Consider the following 3,346-nt stretch of genomic DNA (forward strand, 5'->3'; position numbering starts at 1 on the left):
ACCCATGCATAAAGTAGGAAAAGATTTGACAGTGAGACTAAATTAGTGAATCACTCTGTATAGTTTGGTGAACAGAAATGTTTTACACTTCTTCGTTTTTGTCCCCCAACCACTTAATTCCCCAACATCCCCTATGAAAAAAATCCGAAAAAATCAGATTATTTTTAATCCTTGTCCTAGATGAAGCCTTTGAAATAAAATAGTTCGCATTGATATAAAAAAAAAACTAATTCCCCCACACAAGCTGGTTTTAGATCGATAAGACTGGTAATCAACCCTGACCTATTAGGGGTCGTTCACACGTCAAAATCTCCAAGAAATTGTACTTTTTTCTGATTTTTTTTTAACATACCGTGAAACTGGATCGGTAAATCCCCCCCTCAAGACACATCCTTGCATAATCCTTAAAACAAATCACAATCGCGAATTGTCAGCCATTAGAAAAGCACAACAACACAAACCAAGCGCACACCCACACACAATGACAACGACTGGGGCTGCGAGGTCTTAGGGGTGAAAATCGATGTTGCCATCTAGAGGCGCGATGGTAGGCGGAATCAGGCGAAAATCGCACGACTTTTAGGAAATTAGACAACGCCGAACGCAGGTGTTTCAAGGACTTGACTGATGACACTCAAAAAATATTATTTTCACCTCTAAATTTTTATATACAGGGTGTCCCACAGCTCCGTATTTCTTCGATTACTCTGTCGGTAAAGAAGATAACGAAATGTGGTTTCTTTTGGACGATAGACATACATTTTTTCTATGGTCTCAAAATATTTTCGTCATTATAGGGTGACGCAACAAAGTTATTTTTTTTTCTTATGGAACACCCAGTATATTATGTGCTTATTTGTAAGAGTTTTTAATTCTAAGAACATCCATATTAGGTTTTATGGGTCTACCATGGACCGTTTATCATTTATGGGCAATTTTATGAAAAAATTAATAGACAAAATTTGTCTATTAATTATGATTTGACAAAATTAGTAAAAAATGACATTCTTTGATTATTTATAGTCTTAAACGAACGCATTTTGTTCTGTTTTTTGAAAAATTAAAGTTCATTTGATACAACTTGGTCAATTTTGAGACTCTAGGGGAGTTTCTAGTCACCACAATTGGATCAAATGTCACTAAACACCCAATAAAGCTCCCAGAAAAGTTTCATTAAAATATCTCAAGGCTTTCTTGATTTAAATGAGATGTTAAGTGTTAAAATCACATTTAGTCAATTTTGAGATATTCAAAGAGCTGTAGAAAAGCTTCTAGCCGACACAAATTATTCAAATTTGGCTCAAATCTTCTCAAATAGTTGATAAACCCATCGAAAAAATTTCATCACAATATTCCAAAGCCTACTCGAGTTATTTAACACGGTGCTAAGTGCTAGATTTGACTTGGCATTTTGACTGATGACACTCAAAAACTATTATTTTCACATAAAAACGCAATTATTTCTTAAAAACAAGCTGAAAAAACACCGAATTAAGCGAGTTTTGAGCTGAAAAGTTTGTTTTTCGCAAGATTTTGCCATACCGAGTCAAACAAAAACCACTAAATTGTTATGTACAGGGTGTCCCAGAGCTCCGTATTTCTTCGATTACTCTGTCGGTAAAGAAGATAACGAAATGTGGTTTCTTTTGGACGATAGACATTCATTTTTTTCTATGGTCCAATATATTTTCGTCATTATAGGTAATTTCTATATAGGGTGGCGCAACAAAGTTATGTTTTTTCTTATGGAACACCCGGTATATTATGCGTTTATTTGAAAGAGTTTTTAATTCTAAGAATGTCCATATTAGGTTTTATGGGCCTGTCATGGACCGTTTATCATTTATGGGCAATTTTATGAAAAAAAAATACCATTTTTGAAAAATCACAACGGCTTTGCTAGAAGGAAAAAGTGAATAAAAACTTTTAAAATTGATCCATTAAATGTTTTTTACCTTTCTAGAAGTCTTAAAGACTCACAAAAGTGCATAAAACGTAATTGAGTCGAGTATAAAAAATTATGAATATTCTGAGTTTTTTAATCCTAAATCGTTCACAGTTATTGAATCAAAAGCATTCATAACTACTAACTAACTAATTTTAGAATTTCAGCATCTTTGGATTGATTTTGACACAGAATCAAAATTTTTCCCTTTTTCAAGCAAATTCGTGAAATATTTTTTAAAGTTTATAGTGAAAAACAAAACATTTAAGCACATTTTTGAGAAAAAATTGTATTACAAGTCACAAAATTGATATTTCTTTGGAATATCTTCCTTGATTTGGTTAACTTTATTACAAAACACGAAAACGTCACCATGTTGGGACAAAAATAATGTTATTTTGCCCTTTTTTAAGAGTTTAAGCGCTTTTTTGAGCAAATAGCTCGTTTTTTTTAAATTGCATTAAAATCAGAAAACAGTCACTAAATTAGATCAAAAGTGACATTATTTTGCTTGATTTAGTTTGTTATTGAAAAACTTTTGTCTTTTTCAAAAGTTAAAGAACATTTTCAGTCTAGAAACGGGTTGTTATTTGCAAAATTTCGATAAAACCAACCCAAAAATTGAGCAAAATCGCTGTTTTGTTAAGAGTTGAACACGTTTTTGGGAGAAAAATTTTTGGCGGATTTTGTTAAAACGCAGTCTTCCTTAAATGAGACCAAAATTGTTGATTTTTTTTAGTATCTTGCTTGATTTAGTTTGCTTTTAATTAAAACTAGGCCTTAAAATTACCAAATTCGACCAAAACGGCTTTGCTGGAAAGAAAATGTGAATAAATTTTTTTTAAATTGATCCATTTAATATTTTTTTATCTTTCGAGAAGTCTTAAAGACTCAAAAAGTGCATAAAACTTAATTGTTAAACAACTGTTTTGGATTTTTTTAGTTATAATATAAAACCTAGAAGAAGCAAAATTTCAACAATTCTGAATTGAAAATGTCATTTCCAAACTTTTTTGTCTCTTGCAAAATAATCATTTAAAATATTAAATCTGTTTATTAATTATGATTTGACGAAATTAGTAAAAAATGACTTATTAATTACATTCTTTGATTATTTATAGTCTTAAACAAACGCATTTTGTTCTGCTTTTTGAAAAATTAAAGTTCATTATTTATTAGAAAAGATGTGATACAACTTGGTCAATTTTGAGACTCTAGGGGAGTTTCTAGTCACCACAATTGGGCCAAATTCCACTAAAATGTTACTAAACACCCAATAAAGGTCTCAGAAAAGTTTCATGAAAATATCTCAAGGCTTTCTTGATTTAAACGAGGTGTTAAGTGTTAAAATCACTTTTAGTCAATTTTGAGATATTCAAAGAGCTGTAGAAAAGCTTCTAG

General features: G+C 31.1%; 1 protein-coding gene across 11 annotated transcripts in view; it reads right to left on the reverse strand.

Moving 5' to 3' along the window:
• Positions 1–3,346, reverse strand: part of LOC123005892 (SH3 and multiple ankyrin repeat domains protein 3) — a 108,550-nt gene that overhangs the window by 53,566 nt on the left and 51,638 nt on the right. Inside the window, exon 1 of one of the 11 annotated variants that reach the window (XM_044399932.1) lies at positions 353–483. The exons of the other annotated variants lie outside the window; for them this stretch is intronic. The gene's annotated coding sequence lies outside the window, so the exon portion shown is untranslated. Of the gene's footprint in view, positions 1–352; positions 484–3,346 lie in introns of those variants that run through there. 11 annotated transcript variants of the gene reach the window in all.

The sequence above is a fragment of the Tribolium madens genome, unplaced genomic scaffold (genome assembly GCF_015345945.1).
Source record: "Tribolium madens isolate multiple individuals breed KSU strain unplaced genomic scaffold, Tmad_KSU_1.1 Scaffold_20;HRSCAF=117;Tcas5.2_LG4, whole genome shotgun sequence".
NCBI lineage: Eukaryota > Metazoa > Arthropoda > Insecta > Coleoptera > Tenebrionidae > Tribolium > Tribolium madens.